At 39.7% G+C, this 19,801-nt stretch overlaps 1 long non-coding RNA gene across 1 annotated transcript; it reads right to left on the bottom strand.

Annotated features, from left to right (window-relative positions):
- Window positions 1–145: 145 nt before the first annotated feature.
- On the bottom strand, window positions 146–18,973 carry LOC114016858 (uncharacterized). The gene is made up of 4 exons (XR_003561590.2): window positions 18,421–18,973; window positions 17,369–17,503; window positions 4,935–5,015; window positions 146–337 (listed from the first exon to the last, which is right to left on the bottom strand). It is a non-coding gene; the product is annotated as an uncharacterized LOC114016858 (long non-coding RNA).
- Window positions 18,974–19,801: the final 828 nt, after the last annotated feature.

Genomic DNA, 19,801 nt, shown 5'->3' with positions numbered 1-19,801 from the left:
TCCTATACTGCCTTGTCAGTCTACAACTTTTGCAGTGCAAATCACTTTTACCTGAGCTGATATGCCCAGATTTATGCTCAGTATTGCAACTACACAATTTCATTCACATTATGATATGTCTGCTTATTACAAAGAGCAATATCTCACCTCTAACACTGGCAGCAAACTGGTTCAGAGCCAGCCCTTTGTTCCCCTCGCTGCCAGATGCCAACAGAGTCATCCTCCTCTTCTGGCGGGAGGGAGGGAGGGCAGCTCTTCCCTCCAGGCCACAGCCATCAGGTTTACATTTGTCCAAATGAGAGAAAATTTAGGTGATCTTGCTGGTTCTTTCTTGAAACTGCAAAAGAGGAGATAAAATAAATGGCTTGACTGAAACCTTATGTGAACATAAATTGTGGCATAGATTAAGAATATATATTATTATATATATATAATCATATATAGAAAGAGTTATAATAGTAGTATATATATTATATATAAGCAGAGCTTATCATTACATTTCATTTCTTTTAATAGATGCTTTCTGCTGCATTTATATCAACAGGGCCATTCCTTTTAAGCTGAATTGTGTGTCTGTATCCCTCTGTGATTTAGAATATGCAGGGCTTCAGGGTGTATATATCTGAACTGCACCATACCCTTCCTTTCATGTTTTGTTTTTTGTTTTTTTTTTTTGTGGTTTGGTTGGGTTTTTTTATTGATTTGGTTTGGTTTTGTGGTGTTGTTGGGTTTTTTAATTGCTGCACTGACCAAACTCTGATCTGTCACTTGTTCCAACGCAATTGTACCATGTCTTCTCACTTCAAGAGGACAAGTATATTAAACACCCCAAGCTCCTCAAAGCTCTGATAAATATACTTCTAAGTTCTTCTCTGCTTCTTCTCACATCCCTCATTCTTATGGGCATTCAAAAAAAAAGCCACCCATTTTCACTTTAGAAACCATTCCCACTTGTGGGTTTTTTATTATTTTTCATGGCATGGTTTGTTTCGGGGTTTTTGAGATGTGACACCTCTAGAATTGGAGCAATTATCCATTATCTGGGAGACATTATGCATTCATAGTGGGCTGTAAGTAGCATTGTTCTTCTGGGATCATCTAAAGCACATACAGATGCACACAACAGTTTCTAGTGAGGTTTTTTAATTATTGAATTTATCTGTGTAAATCAGTAGTAGAACCATTTATAAAAGCACAGAAATGAATGAGCCCATAATTCCGGGAAAAATAACCATATTGAGTCAAGTCTCTCTTTGGAGCTCTGTTATCTTAAACTTGGTAGGCAGGTGTCTCTGAAGGTTCCCAAGCTTTCCAGATTAGCACTGCTGAAAAGCAGGAGAGCCATCAAGGCAGTCAGTAACAACGTCCTCTTCTGCACACCCTTACATTCCTCACAGTTAGGTTGAAGCAGATCTGAAATTCCTCTCAGCTCCAAATTACTGTCTAAACACAAACTGCTAGTCAGCACTTTGAAAAAGGTGCCATGTGCTGAGAATAGCTTTTAATCTATTTCTTTCTCCCTGCACACTCTATTCAAACAACATTTCTACTTGTCTCATAACACATAAAGCTTGGCGGTCTTCACAGTATAGAGTGGGGCTGAACTATTTCAAATGCCCACAGGACTTCAATTATTCTCCTTGTCCTTCTGCAATGATTAATGCTTTTGAAAACAGAGTTGCACTGGTATGGCTGGATCAGGCGTGTGCGCACCCGCATGTCTGCGGACAGCTGTAACTGAAGGCAGGAACAGAATCACTAATGCTCTGCTGACCGCAGTGCCTAATCAATAAACCATGGCAAAAGCATCACAAGCCATACAATATATCATGGGGTTTGACAGCTGGCAGATGGTATTACTAGCAGCAGGATGCCTCAATGCAAATCTGATTTGGGAGAATTTGGAATATTTGAAGTTTTGTTTTTCAAAGTACCTATTTGGTATCCACACAATAGAAATCTGAAACAGAATTTGTTGGATACAGTCATTTGTATTGCTCCATTGCAATAAAAATGATTTTTCCCAAAAGGAGAAACTGTGGAAATAAGATTATCTCTAGTTGAAAATAAACATGAACATATATTTCAATATCACTAAAACGATTAAAATTGTAGATAAGATTTTCCTACAACCTCACAAGGAGTAAACTCGTATGTACCAGAAGACCTGTTAAACTGTATCCACTAAATAGAAGTATGAATTGCAGAGATGATCTTATTTTCAGACTCATATGTTTGTCAGAAACCTGTGATTTAATAGCAGCCAAAAACAGATGGAAGAGAGAGAGAAATGCTTTTGGAAGTATTTGAAAGGTAGCTTTGTACCCTCAAGCTGCGTTTTGGTATCACAACATGGCAACACACCTGCTTGCAGGCAAAGCATTTTTCAGTTTGGTTACATGCATCATCTTACAAAGATCCACATCGCTGTGCATCAAGGCTTCATGGTTTGTGATAACATAGTTTCAACAGAAAGCCTAAGACAAATAATATAAAACATCCGTTCACTGAGCACAGTGTGAGGTATGGCTTTTATTAATTCCATAGTTCTAGTTGTTAATTTGTTTTTATTTTCTCATTTTCACATTTTTCTATTATTTTAGTCTCTTTCCTCATACCAGTCTCTATTTATCTTCTGCTTAACTATTTCTGTCCCTCTATGATCCATACTTCTCCTCTGTTGCACAATCCTTCTCTCCTATTCCTCTTACTTTCTACATCTTTTCTCAGATTTCTTCCTTTATTGTTTCCACATCTCTTCTTCCCCCACCCTATGTTCTTTATCCTGTAGTTGTTTTTTTTGTCCTGCTTCCTAAGTCTCATAGACTTGTGTGCCTACTTCCTGAATCCCTTTAAAAACATCTCCTTTGCCAGCTACCTTTCTGGATTGGCTTCACCTACATCTCATTGCTTAGATGGTAATTTACTGTTAGGTTGTAGAGAGGCCAAGCACACTGATAAGTTAAACCCACATATACAAACAAAACTCCAATTAAATTCTTTAGCTGTAACTGATAAATTAACACCACATTGATTAGGTTTTAAGGACAAACTCCTGATAAGCACAAGAAGTCCTCCTAGACCAGTTACCATTTGCTTGTAGTCTCTCTACAGTGCTCACAATTTTTTCTGGTAAGTGCATCATCTCTCTGAAACTACTGGCATTTCTACAAATACATTTGGTCATGGACAGCCTCAAGCAATTCAGATAACACTCAATTAGCAGGAGACTGCAAATAATGTGCTTGTCAGACACCTCCCAGCCCTGCTCTCTTTCTCTGAATGTTCAGGCCAGGGAATATATTTTTTTCCTCCTCTACTTTTTGGTGATTTGCATTTTCATTCGCTAAGTGTATTACAATGTCCTATTTATCTTGGACTGCAGCATCAAGATCTTTGTGCATCTTAGTCCCTCCAGGAATTTCCCAAGCAAGTATTTCCCCACTGCACCTATTTGTTAAACAAAGACAAAAGATTTCTCTAATGCAAAAACGTAGAGACTGTCCTCAGAGAAAGCCAAAATCCTTCTGAAGAATAATTAATTTTCTGGATACAATTCAACCGAATGCCATTGTGTTTGTGAACATGTGTTAGCAAGAAATAAAAGCTTCAAATCGTATAAGCTCTCTCCTAGCTCATTGGAATAATCAGAAAAAAACCAACGTTCTGATTGGAATAATCGGGGAAAAAAACCCCAAGAAGAAAAAAGTTCAATGTATTTCAGGGTTCTCATATACCTTCAGTTCAAGCCCTCACTCAGAATTTCTGGAAACACTAAATATATTGCCTGAGAGCAATATTGTTCCCCACATCCAAGCACTGGATTCTTTGGGGTAGAAAGACAGAGATTACCATTATTAGAGAAACACAGCTTCAACCTGTACACTGCCCCCAGCAACGCGTTTATGATTATACATAATATATTCCCTTAAGCTAGAAATAGTTCATTATTTTGATTCCTCACTCACTGGAAAGAGCATGCAGCAGGCATATGTATTTTTAGCCACCACTTCTCTGGCTGGTCCATGGTTTTCACTGTGTAATACTGTCCTAGAGGGCTCACAGAGAGGCTTCAGCCCCGTGGGAGCACTGCCTGACCCTGTTCTTCAGTTCAGCCAACAGTGGTCATTTCAGCTTTGTTTAGCTCTGTGAAAAAAAGAGACCTTCATGGAGCTAATCCAAAATTGCTACCATTCTCTTCAGCTTCTGGAAGAACCTTCACTTCATTTGGAAAGTCCTTCTGGAGAAGGACTCCAAACTCTACACTAAGTTCAGCTTTGCGTTCCAAACCAGGTTTTAATTTGCTTCCTGTTATGATGGCTCAAAAACATCAGTGGGGAAGTGCTGAGTTGAAAGTTGATGAAAATGAACCTTTCTGAGGGCTGACTTTTCCCTGTGTGCCAATAACTAAGAGCAGAGAACACTTTACCTTCTGTGGTTTTACCCCATCAGGAGTTCTGGGTAAACAGTTTATGCAGATGGCTTAGCTTTCTGCCCATTATTCTGCCTTTCACTGAGAGAAGACAGTCCTGCAGATTTGGGGCATGGGGTTTAAATGAGGTTTTATGAAATAATATTTTTCTATTTTAGAATAATACCTGTCAGAAGGAAAAACAAACAAAAAAAAATTACAAGAGTTAAGAGCCCCACAGCGGCATCCAAGTATTTTTTAAAATCTCATTATCACTCTAGATTTACCACAATGTTGATGACACTGTGCAGAGGTATAAAGTTCTTCAGCTGAATCACTGTTATCAGATGCTACGTGCTCTATGAAAACAAAGAAGTTTCTGTTGATTCAAGGTCAGGCAAGTTCCATCAATACTTATCTCCTACTGACTATCCAGAAAGTGCCTCCAAGATTTAAGCTGGTCTACTACAGTTACATTTGAATGCATTGTCTTCAATTTCCTCAAACAAGTATACATGCCTACTTTCCATCCTTTGCTTCAGTGTCCCCACGATCCACGAGCCCACCTCCTCAGCATCCTCCCCACCTTGGTCTGTATCACCATCTGCAATGTCAAGAAACAGGATCAGTGGGGCATCTTATCCCCACACTGCTTTGCACCTTTTAGTGGCATGCCTGTGAACAGTTGTCTGTACATTTCTTTGGGACAAAAAAATATGGTGATTCCACTTGGTGTCCTTTTTTGCCATATGATTCTTTTTTAGGTCCTTTCCACCCTTATTTTTTCAATCCAGTTTTGACTCTGTGGCTTCTTCCGTCAACAGAAGGCATGAGCTTTTAGTTGCAAGTGTTTTTTAAGCCCACTCATTCTAGGAATTTTCTAGCAGGGCACCAAGTCTTTTTTTTCAACTGTTACACTGCATACATTCTCTTTCCCACTTTATAAAAATACTGAGACTACTAGTTGCTTTGTCTAATCTTATCTTTTCTAACCCACTAACTCTGCAGTCAAAGGTATTTAAGAAACAACTGAATGGAGTCTAGAAACAAGGTGTATTTGATTAGGGCTGGCACTATGCAAATGTAGCTGCACTCATCCTGGACCAGATCCAGAATGAGTCTTGTGGATTTACAGGCTCTGTTCAGCCTGGTGATGTTTGTACTGCATTGTCTTGCACAATATACACACAAATCCTGCCTCACCTAGGCAGTACTGCAACTGTAGCTGTGCATAGTATCCCTTTACTTGGACAGTAGCCTCTTCTCCCTGCTCCACTTTCAGAGCTGCTTTTCTGTCATCTAAGTGGTGCTAGCCATCTTCTTTTTTCTGTACTTTTAAAATTTGGACTGTTAGCTCTGTATCTGGGAGAGTTTCCTTCAGCCAACTCCTAGACGAGGTTTCTGGTCTTTGCTCTCTTCCTGCACAGGGCAAGTACTGCACAGGTTGGGACATTTGCTGCCTCTTCCAGATGGAGCTGCATAGCTCCTGCTGCTGGGCTCCCTGACTGCTGCCTGGTTCTTACTCTACTGTCAGCAATAGGAGATGATTTTTCTTAGAAACAGTCTTTACTGAATTTATTAAAAATGTCAGCTACCACTAGCCATTAGTCATGGCACAAAGATGTACCTACACACTAATCTAAGCCATAGGAATTAATGGGAATGTGAGTCCCCTGCTTAGCAGATTTATCATAATGGGAGCAATTTTAATCCGTCTTGAGCAAAACTGGATTTAAGCCAGTTTAACCAATACACAAAAGACTCTGTAGCTAATTAACAGGTCTTTGTAGTATCCAGACCCCAATAAATATTAATGTGATGTCCTAAAGAATGAGCTTTATATTCCTGAATCATACATTTATTAAGTAAAGATTTGACCTTTTTGGAGATTACACGGGCAAACTCCTTCACTCTATGCAAACACAGGAAAAATCAATCTCCTGCAAACGTACCCTAAAAGAATTAAAATGCCACATCCTACACTTAATGGACACATTTGATTAAACTGAATACAAACCCCAAAATAAATGGAACTCTCATAACCTAGCTACAATAAATTAAATATTAACGAAATATCCGCATCTTTAAAATGTCATGTATTAGTTTTTAATAATGTCATGAATTACAACTCTTCTGTTCTTCCCACAGTAAGAGGAGAGTCTATCTATGCTAAAAATCTAACATTAAAATTCTGCTGTGGCTACAAAGTTAAACACACTCAGATTAGTAAAGGCTAAAATGAAATCTATCAGTAGAGCAATCATTCACTGTCACATACGCATTCTTCTATTTTCCTCTCAAATTAATGATCAATAGGATTTTAACTCTGATATGTTGTGCCCACCAGCACATTTCTTTTACACAGAAAAGCAACAAATAACAGAGACAGCTATTAGCCCTCACATGGACCAGTGAGTAAACAACTGCATGCCACCCCGTCTGCCAAGGGGTGACATGAAGCGAGCAAGATCTTATTTGGTGTGGGGATTCCTGACTTCCAAGAGCCCAAGGGGGTCTGCAGTGTTCAGCGCAACAAATTCAGAAAGGACAACTCTAACATTCAAGTAACATACACACTACCTGCAAGGAGCCATGTAAATGAGTCAAGAGATTTCATTTTGCCATGATGGCCACCCAAATTATATTCCCATAAATCTTTGACTAAAGCTCTGGAGCACTGTACTGATAAAAGCAAAGGGGGACTTGCCAGCCATCGTGGGCAGAAACATTAGATCTTGGCCAGTGATAAGACTCACAATTTACCTAGAAATGTTTACAGAAACTGATAAGAATTAGCGTCCATGACTTTGCAAGTTCTGGCCTACCCTGTTTTTAGCCTGTGAAGAAAGTGTCTCCCGCCCCAGCTGCAACTAGGTGTCATATCTGATGTGTGTGTAAATCTCTGGGGAGAGGTGGTCCTATGATGGTCAATGCCACTAAAATAAGCCATTTTGAGAATAATCCACTCCTCCAAAAAACTTTCTACCATCAGCTGATGTAATGTATACATGGCTGCAAACATTTGGGATAATACAAAGCATCTTTTATCAGGCCATCACTACTTTCAATATCATGTTTATTTTACTTAGATATCTTTTTACTTAAAAAATAAGGACCACCATAGTAATTAGATATGCCTATTGCACATCTGCAGCAATACTGCTACAGTTACTTAGCAACTAGTAAGATTTTTCTTTCCTGACAGAATGAAAAAAAATCATGTAAAGGAAGAGAAAAATTGGAAGCAAATTGAGTTGAATGAAAAAAAGCAATTACTGTATTAACATTCAACATGCATAATAACATGGAGATGTCTTTGCTGTATGCACCAGCAACTGTTGCAGAGCATTGTCAGCTTTTATTAAAATCAAAGATCAATCTAACTTAAATTTTCGTACCATTAAGATGTGTTATCTACTATCTTAATGACTATATCCTCTTCTCTGTTTCATATTACAGGCAGAAAGAGGCAACGAAAGGAAAAATATTATGTTGACTTAAAGTTTCTGTAGAGGAGTACCATTCCTCACACTGCGAAGGGAAAGCAACCTCAGCCAGAAGAATTTACAGGGAGCAAAATTCAGTAAGAATATGCACAAATGTTCATGGGCCTTCAGCAGAATTGGAAATTTGGCTGCAGCAGAAGAAAGCACAGGGACATATTCTGTGTTCCACATCCTAGCTGGCCAGTGAGTTTCATGCACGCTATTAAAATCTTCTCAGACAGACAGATGAACACACCTCCCCCTCCCCCTTTTCCCTTGACTGCATTGCTTTCCTTCCTCACTGCTACCTACCATCTCAGGCAGGACTTTGATTCACTTTAAAAGGTGAAGATTTAATGTAATTCTGGCATGGAGCAACTGTAAAGGAATTTCTGTATGTTGACCAATCAAATAGAACTTTTTGGCCCGACTTTTATGATTTAGGAAGGAATGAATCATATTCTGAAGGAAATTACAGACTTAATTACTAAAAGTAATGAATCTATAAATAAACACTTTGATTCTCAGCAGGAGGTAATTATATTTATGGTAGTTTCGAAAATTTAGCACTGTGGTTTTCTTTATAAGACAGCAGTGTTTCATCGGGATGCCATAAAATATATTACCTTCCAAGGCAGTAAGAGTCTTAAGTATAAAACACCAGAGACCAACATTCACTTCTGTACTTAATTATTACATTACTTTTTACGTTATATTTCAGCAAAGGTACCGGAAGTTACAATTTATTAAGTATTTTCTGTGGAATCAAATTAATCACAATGAAACCCCCCCAGTATTTTATTTCATGTTTTCCACAGAAATACTCTTCTGCCAACAAACCCCACAAACTTAACTAGGCTTTGTTTTCATATTTGTTTTCAGGTAAAACCATTTCAGGACAAAACATCCGTCAGAAACTTCTATTAATATAAATCTTTTTTTCAAAACCCTGGAACAAAAATCCAAAGGTGTCTCTCACAGTGTTTGATGTGGTAAAGGTCTGCTACGATTGCATTCTGCATTTCTATAAATCAAGTTTTTCTTGATAAATGCAAGAGAGAAATAAAAGGGTCTTTCTCAAGTATCAAAGAGAGAGAAAAGTAAAGTAAAAAAGTGGTGGTGAGTTGGGGTTTTGTTGATCTGAAATTTCAGTTAAGCATCAACCATTTTGAAGGGAAGTGTGTCCCCACAGAAAAGCCACGGTGGGTGGTGGCATCAGGAACATGATTTCTGTGCCTCATTACTGAAGACTGTTTTTCCCTAATTTCTTGTAATTGATATCCCTTTGCTTGTAGAGCAAATGCTTTACTGTACAATTTGCTTTTTCTTTCTTTTTTTTTTTTTTTTTTTTGGTGTTGTTTGATGTTTCTAAAGGGGACCGATTCCTTTTTAAAACACAATAGACACAGTTATTGTTAGTGAGAGTAATGCTGGTTTCAGGAGACCCATAAAGACTGTAGGCTTTGTGAAGGGCAGGGGGGCATCATTAGGAGAGGATGAAGTATTGGAGCCATGTCTTTGCCCCAACCGCTGAGGCAACTGATCTGAAGGACACTTACTCTATAGGGTATGATTTCTCCCTCTCTTGTTTCCAAGTGTTCCACAGTAAGGAAAGACTTTATTTTGGCTGATGCTGAATGGTGTAAGAGCTGGTTTCATCCCAGCTCTGTGCCACCAGTCCAATCCCTGTGTTAGTTGCACTTGGCAGAACCTTGGAACCCTTTCCACCAAGTACCCAGCATCAATGTCTGGTTGCTGCCCTTATCCCAGTTTGTCACTGCCAAAAGAGGCTCTCATTGCCTTTGGGCTTTAAAAGTGGCAGATTACTCCACAGTTTGTCCTGGAGAGCACAGAATGCTGTACAAAGCTTCAGTGAGGTGGAAAGTTCTGATTTACAGTAAGCAGAGGAGTTGAACAGGACTGCAAAACTTAGATAAAGATATGGGCATTTTAAGAGCTCAAATGAGGAGTATCAATGCATACCCATCTCTTTATTCAGTCTTTTGAGCACTGCAAGAACTGTTGCTGTGGCAGTGTAGGTCTGAAAGGCTGCTTCCATGTTCTCTACAGCGATGGCAAACATAAAAGTACTACTGTCAGACTGAACAGGGCAGGTCAAGTCCTTCACAGGCACAGCAGCTAACAGATGGACTTTCAGTGATAATCCTAGTTCTGTAAACCTCTAGCCACTTGAGAGACAGATCTTTCTTATGATTGTGTATTTATTAATATCACAGATTTGCTATCCTTCCTACATAATCATATTAAGGTTTTTTACAGATTTTCTGTTTTCGCTTTTGTTACTCGCAGCTGGATTGATGTTTTATATAAATCCTGGAAGGCCTGAAATTCAATTGAATGTAATTCCAAGAAAATAGAAATAGGTCTCCACGTAAACAGGCAAATAAAATAGCAGCATCCTAGTGGGAACCAGGTGTTCTCCCTGGAATATTGAAGCATGGAGGATGGCTTGAGTTCCAGGTTGGTATTCTGCCAGTCATGTTTAAAGCCAAGACTACCTGCAGCTGGTTTTCCTCCCTCACTTTAAAAAGAGAAGTTCATTATCTCTTCTTTGCATCTATGTGCCTCACTCCAAACCTTTAATTAAGGGAAGGATACAATAGATTGTTAAACTTCCCTGCTTTAGACTTGGCTCTTCCCCTTCAGTGATTCATCATGTTAGTGAGACTTGCTTATAGAGCACATAACTCAGCCCGCCACTTTTCTTTGCAATTAGCTAAGCAGACTGACCTCTGCCATCAGGAAGGGATGAAAATGACCTTTAAAACTGAGGGCCAGATTCATAGTAACTTACGGTCGTGCTGAGGTGGCTACACTGCACTGCAGGAAATATGGGACAAAGTGTGGGTTCTCCTTTGCTGAACAGGGCAGGTGAGGGACCATCTGTACTAACTCCTGCTTGGTGGAAACTTGTTGCTTGTGAACGTGGCAGCCTCTGATGATGCTTGTAGTTGCAGGATGGCAAGAAAGCAGACTGAACAGTGAAACCTCTACTGACTTATTTGGGGCCCTCTGCAAAAAAATCCCTAAGGGGTCCTCATAAGGAAGACAGAACTTCAAACCTATCACGTAGACAAACATCTGTGGGCAAGCAGCAGCCAAAGCTAATTTCTAGACTGGCACCAAAACAGTCTCCCTCAGTCAAGCCGATTTATTTTTGTACTATTCATTTCTGAAGCCAAGAACGGCAAGATAAGCAAATGATACTAAACCTGGTAAGTAAGTGTTAGTTACCAACTAAACCTATAAAAACTCAGTAGGGCTTTGCTACCCGGGACATATATACATTCAACAACAATCATATGATTTCAACTTCATTAAATCAAGAAAAGGGAAATTGTCTGTGAATTATTACAATGAGAGATCTGTCCAAACTGCTTGACTTGGACCAAAACCCGGAGAATAACTGAAGTGAGACTACTTCCTAAAGAACCAGCATAAGGACACACAAGCACTATTATCATATGTCTTGTTTTATTTCTAACCAGGCCTGACTACACTTCAAGCCAGAAGAGTCTACAGGAACAGATTTTCATGACACAGAGGCCCAGGCAAAGGTCCATCCACAGAAATGCCTATTTGAAGTTTTAGTCTGCAAAAATTCTGTAGGACAAGAATCACTTCTTACTCTATATCGAGCTGTCACCAAACAAGACAAGTCAATACTGATAAAGAAATACTAGTCAATAAAGTCCTGTTTTTTAATCCTTTGTTCAAATTATCTTTGTATTAAATATTGTTGCTACTTCTATATGTTTTCAGTCTGGTCATGGTCAGAGTGACTAATACTCTCAAAGATTAAATGAAAGTACCAGGGTTATTTTTTCTGTCTCAGACCCATTGATAACTTTCCTGCCTTCCTATGGCAGTGCCACAACATCAAAAACAGAAAGAAAACCGACAAGATATCACTACTGTCTATGAAAGACACTACACTGATCAAACCATTATTCTGCCACAGGCAATCTGCCTGAGCAAAATGTTAGAGATCTCATGTCAGTTCAATGCAATGAAGCACAACTCATTCAGCTACTCATCAAACATGCTCTATACAAATGGGAAAGCTCTACCTTGCCTAGTAAAGATCCACCTTTAGAGGTAATAATGATCTTGATGGAAAACTACTGCACTCTGGTACCTGTAAATGAAGGGCCATTTGGAGAGGTGGCAAGGGAACAGCAGAGGATCTGTTCTTCGTAGAATCAATTAATGAGATCCTTCTGATTTTGAAGCCTCATCTCAGTCTTGAAAGGTGGAAGAGCCTCTTCAGAAATGAAAAATTATGAAAACGGTAAACGCTAAAAACAATTCACAGTTTCCGAGTGAGTAGGATACATCTTTGGACAAGTGAGTGAGGATTCAGAAAGATGGCATCACATTGGTGGTCCAATTCATTACTATTTTATATCTTACAAAGCACAATGCTAGAAAGCTTGGTGAGCTGGCTTTTTAAGCAAGTGAATGTAAGGTGCTGGGTCAGACAAAAAGACCTATCCAGGCTGAGGACCAGCAGGAGTGGTGTGTATTACAGTGGACAATTATGGAAAAAGACCAAGTGAATGACAACTAAAAGCAAGAGGCACCAACTTCGACTAACGGAAAACAATGATAAGATTTGATTACTCCAGAAGCCACAGGAAGGACACTTATCCCTAAAAGCTGGATGAACGAAAGCTGGCAGGTCTTTCTGTGGAAGAAAGATGCAGTCATGGTACAAGTAGTTACAAGGAGTGCTATTTCTGTTACTATTATCTTCTATTCTTTTGTTCAATTCATTTCCCTCCAGAAACCCAGAAGTAGTTTCTTACATCAATTTATTTGTCAAATGCCTAAGCTGTAGGCTTTCTGGGGCAAGATCATCTTTTCTGTGTGCAAGCAGTAATGAGCACAGCGAAGGCCTGATTGCTGACTAAGACCACTTGAAATACAAATACTAGTAAGAAATACTAGTGGGGACATTGCACAGTGATCTAGCCTAGCGTATAAAAGCTGATAATAGATACTTGAGCCTCACACAAGAGTTTTGATTTTCCAACTGTGCATTAAAAGCAAGAAAGCTTGCTAGGCTGGCATCTAAACTATTTTCAACCGTTTTCTGATGTTGTTTGTATTTAACCTAAGACACTACATTTCTTGTCTGATTAAGATTGGTTCACATCAGTTGATCCGAAGTAGCAGTCTTTTGACCTTGGAGGAGAGACTGAAATGTTTTGTTACAGGCACACAGAGCCATATTCTTAGCTGAAGGTGTTTTACCTGCAATCATTGCCCGTGAAGGGGAGAGTTGCAGAGCTAGAGACTCATAAGGTCAGGTTCTGATGGCCAGATGGAAGTCTATCGCTTCAAAGTTAAACTGCTGAAGTGTCAGGCAGATGATATTTTCAGTCAACTGTCAACACCCCTTGCCTAGCACAATGACTTTCACTGTATCTGTGACAAACATTGTGTTTTGCAAAGAGCTAGTGACCTGGAAACCCTTTGGTATACAGCTAGGTGGGCATTGCTGCTGAACCCCGTGGTCTTCTTAGAAATATGTCAACTCCAGTAGCTACTCTTCTAGTGTCAGTTACTCAAAGCTTTGCTGTTAGTATTCAGCGGGTGGTTAGTAAGTCCCCTGTGTTCAAGATAGCCTTTTTGGTCAATGCAAAAACTGCGTAACATAAATTTATTTTCTTTGCAGGACTGACACTTATAAAGATTTCACAATCTAGTCAGAACCATTCCATTTAGTGGACTGATGATTTAAGCCTTCCATAGCAGATGAATCATAAATGCTAAAACTTAGCTCAGTTTTAGTTTTACTGTTGTGATAGGCATCTGCACTGAACAATCTATAAATAAAAGAATCCGAGCAACTATATATCATAAATATTTATTTCTCAATGTATGTTTCCCTATCCATCAGACTGAGGCTGAAAAATGTATTTGTGACAAACCCTTCCAGCAGCTGCAAAATGAGCAATGGGGACATCTTGGGGTCTTTTTTAATTTAGAGGTAGGGGGAAGATGGGACTGAGTTTCTTATAACTGTGCCCCAGTGGCTTTCCTGACACATTTCACAACATAGGCTACACAGCTGTTCCCATCTTTTCTGGAGGCAAAATGAAGATGTCTTTTGAGATTGGTGTAACTTATTTTTCAGTTAACAAGCTGTCCTAAGTCAAGAGCTGCCCTTGGTGGTCACTGTCTGTAACCCACATCAGTTCTGCATTACCAGGTACGTGGCAGGAAAAGGAAGAGAAAGGCTGCAAGAGGTTGTGGCCCTGCCAGCTTGGTAGCCTGAGGAAAGCATTCACAGCTCTAAGTATTAACTCTGGTGGTCTTGAATTACTGGGATTTTCCAGTAAAAAGTGAATCCTTGATGGAAATACATTGATCTAACAGGAAGACCACAAGCCCCTGTTATGTACTTAGTTGGCACCATATATTCTTTCATGCTAGAGCCTTCAGGGGAAAAAGCAGCAAATATTTCTCTCATTGCTCTCAGTTTCTACTTTTTGCTGTGGTGTATTTTTAACAGCATTAATTATTGTTTGGCACTTGTACTTGAAGTGTTCTCTATGAGTCAGGCTAAAAGTTAACGTGCACTAAATAATAATACAGGAGCAGCCAATTAGTAAAAATGCATCAAAGCATTGTGTAATGCAACCATACTAGCAGCTGATATAGGACTTTTGATGTAATTACTGGGACTAAGATGTCAAATGATTGAACAAACCAGCAAATCAATGAACTGTGCATACACAGACTATTAAAATCTACTGTGGCAAGGGATCTTAAGGCATCAATCAGCAAATTACTCTGCCGTGAGTCATTTTTGGCAAAAGTTTGCTAAGATGTTGTGAAATCTCCTCTGTCGTAGGTTTTAAGAACAAAGCCTAGGCAATCTATGCCAATGCTTACTCCCCCAAACGATGAGAATTTTTCCCTAACGAGTAATTTAAATCTTCCTGCCTCTCATTTAAGTTCATTGCCTCTTCTGCTAGCCTCAGTCAGCATGAAGAACAGGTTGTTTTATTCTTTTCTGCTGCAGCCTTTCACAGACTTGACATATAAGCAGATGCTGCATAGGGTCTGGTGAGGGCTGCACCCTTCCCTTATGCCATGCTGTGCAAATCACTGTTCTTACAGCTCCGGTAGTGAGTGGCAGCAAGTCTGAACTGCGAGGGGGGGGGAGGGGTGCACTACTTCCAGGGGTGTAAATAGCTAGTTCAAACCTGAGAGCCAATGTATCTTTGCATATCCTGTCTCTGCTATCTAAGCCAAGACAGGAGCTCTCATTTACCTGATAGAAGGGGCACTAAAATCCAGGATTGCTGTCATTGTAGTCCTAATAAGATATTGGCTTTATATATAACTTTTTAAAGTTAGAAATACTTAATTGTCTCCTTACCTCTAAGCACAAATAACTCACTCTTGCTTTAGCTAGAGCTTGGGCACAGACTTTACTTGCATATTGTCAGAATATTGATATTTTACTTTTTCTTCACCATTTTTTTTTGTTTGACCTATTTAAATCATATCAATCAGTTAGAAAAAAAATATAAGCAGGACTGATATGTTATTCAACCTTGGGAAAAAATGAAATGAGAAAAAAAGTGCCCCAAACTGGAATTTAAAGTTTGGGATATTGTCCCAACAATAGAAGAATTACTGAGAGATTGTTGGAGGAGGGAAGCTCTTGAGTTTCCTGCTTGCTTTCTTTTCTAGCTTAGAGTCCTGAAATTGAAGTAGTTGCTGATCTTTGTGATATTACAAAGTGAAAATGAGGACATTCTGATCGGAAAATGGAGCTGTGTGTGTCATCGTGTGCAAATCATTAATACTGGTGCCCTCAGATAATTGAATAGTCATGAAATTTTCAGAGATTTAAAACAAAGAGAAAACCAACTATTTCACTTCACTGCTTCTCTGCAAAGTATAAGTTATTACACTTTTTAAATGAATGTTCAATTGGCTGAGGAATCTCAAACTGATAGTTCAGTTGTGCCCTCAGCAATCACTGTAGCAGGCTGAATGCAGCCCTAGTGCTTCCATTACATGGCACACAGTGGGAGATGTGGAGGAAAATATGAACAGCAGGGTTACAACAGCCACCTTTTCTGTTGTAACAGCCTCTCGATGTCTCCCTATCTATACTATCTATTAGCAAGACATCGTACGTGAACTGGAAGCTAAACTGAAGCTCCTTAGGTGATTTCAGGGCTGTTTCCATAAAGCAAACAAAAGATAGCACAGAAACATGTGGCACAGATCAGCTAAAAAACAAGGTGCCAAAAAACTTCAGAGTGAAAGAAATTGTTGTGTGAGGTAGGGATCTGGAGTATTTTGCAGGTCTTTGACAGTGGTGGCAGACTTCTCACAGGAACTTATCTGCAAGGTGCAGGAGGAATATCTTTGAAGACTGAAACAAACCAAAAAGCATTAAACCCTTTCTTCAGCAGAAGTCTTTCTCAGGGCTCATAGCTGAGAACAGAGATGCTGGCGTTTCACTTTCATAGCCTCACAGATCCAGTTTGGCAGTAAAAGAAATGAATGGGTAACATCCTCAAACAGCCTACCTGCAGCTCACCAAAGCTACCTGCAGAGGCTTGTGGCTTCTTCCCCTGCTGCTGTGGCAGGTCCCAGGCAGTGCTGGGCTGGGGAGCACTGCCCTGGGCAGGCTCCCTCCTCTGCCCCCTTTCACCTCCTGCGAGGTGTTTAAAGGCAAACCCCAAAACCTCTGCTCTGAAAAGGGATTTTTCCACATCAAATTCACTTGACGAATATTTATCTGGAACACTATATTTATTATCCTGAAGCTTGTATTCCTGGTTATTTCACAGGAACAATGTTGGAAGTCACTTGAATGGTATCCAAGGAGACAACTTTACTGAACTAAACTTATTAGTCTTATCTTATTGCCGTTTACGGTTGTTTTTAAATAGATAGTAACTGATCCTGTAGAGCACATTATAGCTCCTCTGTATGGAACACTTTATAAAGATATGCAATACATTTATCAGAGCTGGTTTTGCTTCCTAAAATAATGTTGTTAAGCTTTTCCATTTCATTCATAATGTATTATTTTCCACTTCTTTTTTTCAGCCTCTAGTTCACATTATGGTCCCCCTGGATATCATTTTCCTTTAGTTCAAATAACATTGATATCACCCATATACGCCTTCTATTTCTGGTGCATTATTCCAATTTGGCCACTAAGTGTCACCCAAAGGCATACTGCTGCCGCGGCTCCCCTGAAGATTTGGGAACGCTGGGGGGGAGGTGGGGCTGGGGGGAAATAAAAGAGAGAAATTCTTAATAGCTGCGATAAATTGGCACAGTAGTAAGGGGGGCAGAATTCTGATTTCCCCATGCCTTTCTCTGTTTAGCTAGACTTTTGCATTACAGCAACAAGATGCAAACAACACCCTCCAAATGTTTGTGCTGCGGGAGGTTGACACCATCTTACCTTTGGTTTCGTTAAAAGTTACTCTAAAGTCTGCCTGGATTTACAGTGTTCATCAGCACACCTGGAGAAAGTCTTTCTCCTTGTGTCAGGCCTTCCTGGCTTTTCAACAAGCCATTGATGCTCCCAATTACACATCTACAAGATGAAAAAGAAAAAGCACAAATTGAAGAGGCATCAGATAGGACATACTCATTTATTCCAGGGTTTCACTTAAGAAGCATTTAGCACCCCAACCTCCCACCCCGGTAGATTGTGAAGCAATTTCTTTTTCAAAGCAAATGTAACTCTTCATCTTTGTCCTCCATCTCTCCCTCCCCAAATGTTTACTTTTTTAAAAAAAATATTAAATGCTTTTTCTACCTATCACAGTCTAAGTGCCCATTTCTGTATGCTGTCATTTGTCCAGCTTTCCATTTCTACATTCATTTACTGCATAGAAGATTTCTTTTTTTTTTTTAAATCATCTGGACCAGAAGCTTGAATAAATTGCAGGTGTTCACCAGGGCTGTTAATCAGATTCCTGATACAAAAACATTATCTGTCAAGTGCAGAAATAAACCTGCCCTGAATTTACATAGACGGCCAGGCACTGCAGGACTTGCTGTGTGCACGGGGGAAAAGTAAACCCAGCGAAAGGTGTGCCAAGGTGATACAACCACCAGACATGGCTGGGCAGCACTTGCAAGTCAGCTGCCACAGCAGCCCCATGGGCTGCACCTTGCCATCAGCGTCCTGCAGCCAGTTGCTGCTGACTCTGCCAAGCTGGTTGCAGTTTGTCTAGCACCAGCCAGGTGATTCACAAGAGCCAAATGCAGGGAGAGATTCACCCTTTCATTTTCTCAAATATAATCTATTAGCAAATTATAGGCAGCATGTTGCAGTAAAAAAGACCAGCGTCACCAAAGCTTCTAGTATCTATCTGAAAAGCAAATCAGCTTCAATACACAAATAAACTACTTATTTCCAAGTTTGTTATTTTGTTTCAGCTCACACAAGCCAAAACATTTAAATTGATTTATCATTCCTCCAAGGCCTAATTTTTTGATTTTTACCTTTTGAGGTGGTTTAGCTGGTCTGGATGCTACCCAATGCCTTTTAGGTCAGCTGGCTTCTGGGTGGGTCAGCACAGGATCCTGCTTCCTTCTAGGATCCAAGGGAAACATCCCAATGTTTTCATTTGCAGTTACTCTTATGTGAGGCAGATAGCAGAGCCTGCTTCGCTCACTTCATTTCTTTGGGGGTAGAAAGAAAACTGATTAAAAAAAAGGATAAGAATCCCAATCTAGAAACACTCTACTTCTTTCTGTGCCCATGATGCCCAGAATTGGTGCAAAGGAGGGAAGCGCGCCACCGAGGAAGAGTCCTGGGTCAGTTTCAAGTATGTACAGAAGCCTGGGAAACTGGCCTATGCCTTTGTCTTGTGTGAGATGGCTACTTACATGAAACTCAGGCTTCATAGGATTCCAGAATCTGAATTTACTGTTAAATATAACCCCTAGATTTCATACAGGATGAATTATTATTAATATCCCATCTATTTGACCTAGATTCGGTAGACTGCAAAGGGCTATGTTTAACTTCTAAAGAAAAAATAATTAAATTGGAAAATCAATCACCAGGCAATTTCACATTCAGTTCATTTAAGGTCAGATTGTTGCTGTCTCAGAGAACATAAGTTATACTAGTTTAAGTTTTCTTAATGGACCGAGTTCAGAAGTATTGTGAAATTAGACATAATTACATACTGGCTAATGAGTCTAAATTGGCATATAGCATACATGTTGAGAGGTATGTAACCATTTACATCCTCTTTGACTCATTTATGAGTTGGACCCAAGATGACAAGGGCCAGGAATTGCCACCAGAGGTTCTGGATGGTTCAAAATGTTGTAGCTGAAGTGGACAAGCACCTGCTTCCTTTCTGCACAGGGAGGTAACTCGAGGCCAGGACTTGGTAGAGGCATCATACGTTGATTCCCAAGGGTAATTCTGGTGCTGTGCAGGAGTTGCTGTGTTAAATGTGATCTGCTGTAGATGACTGACGTTTGCGATCCCTGTGGTACTATTTCCACTGTTCTGCACCTTTCTAGTATGCTGGTTCTAGGGAAAACACCCAGGGTGAAAGCCAACATGTTTAACTTGCTTCAAATTTTAGTCCTCTTCAATCATCAACTCCAAGTTACGTTTTGAATTTCTGTAGAAAACCTATAATAACCCAGTTAGAGAGGTTCTTTGGTCTTCCATCTAATAGGTTCTCCAGCTGGAGGTGCTCTGGGCTTCCATCTATTTTTTCAAACTGCAATAATTTCATTCAGCAGAACATTTTCAACAGAATTTTGTAGTACCATGAAGTATAAAGATTTTCTAACTGCATCATGGTATGTGCATCTCCATTATTCAGAGACTGTAGCCCAGTGTAGTTTGGTTCTAGAT

The sequence above is a fragment of the Falco cherrug genome, chromosome 8 (genome assembly GCF_023634085.1).
Source record: "Falco cherrug isolate bFalChe1 chromosome 8, bFalChe1.pri, whole genome shotgun sequence".
NCBI classification, from domain to species: Eukaryota; Metazoa; Chordata; class Aves; order Falconiformes; family Falconidae; genus Falco; species Falco cherrug.
Note: the sequence above shows the minus strand (reverse complement) of the source record. Positions and strands in the feature narration are given on the sequence as shown.